Source organism: Mustela putorius, unplaced genomic scaffold (assembly GCF_011764305.1).
Source record: "Mustela putorius furo isolate JIRA1106 unplaced genomic scaffold, ASM1176430v1.1 tig00001854_pilon_pilon_pilon, whole genome shotgun sequence".
NCBI classification, from domain to species: domain Eukaryota; kingdom Metazoa; phylum Chordata; class Mammalia; order Carnivora; family Mustelidae; genus Mustela; species Mustela putorius.
The window spans coordinates 45067-45675 of record NW_025421889.1 but is presented as its reverse complement, the minus strand read 5'-3'; positions in this window follow the sequence as shown (position 1 = coordinate 45675).

Genomic DNA, 609 nt, shown 5'->3' with positions numbered 1-609 from the left:
TCTTTATGATGCAGTGTAATTTATTATGAATTTGCATCCTTATCCAAATGTAAGGGAAAATCCTGTCCAAAACTGTAAATGTTTTTTGGTTGCCCTTTTTTTTTTTTAAAGATTGTATTTATTTATATGACACAGAGAGAGATCACAAGCAGGCAGAGAGCCAGGCAGAAAGAGAGAGAGAGATGCAGGCTCCCGGCTGAGCAGAGAGACTGATGCAAGGCTCGATCCAAGGACCCTGAAATCATGACCTGAGCCAAAGGCAGAGGCTTAACCCACTGAGCCACCCCGGTGCCCCTGGTTGCCTTTTTAAGCATTCCTTGTCTCACATGAAGTGATTACAAATTTGCAGATGTGCATTAAAATGATGTATTCCAAAATGTTAACAGAGGAATTAAAAAACTTATTTAGTAAAATATTATCATTTTTCTTGATTTGAAGCCTATTTGACAAGGACATAGCATTCTGGTGCATATATGTAAACATGAATATTTATTTTTTTAAAAAATGTTTATTTATTTATTTGACAGAGATCACAAGTAGGCAGAGACTGGCAGAAAGAGGGAGGGGGAAAAAGGTTCCCCGCTGAGCAGAGAACCTGATGTGGAGCTT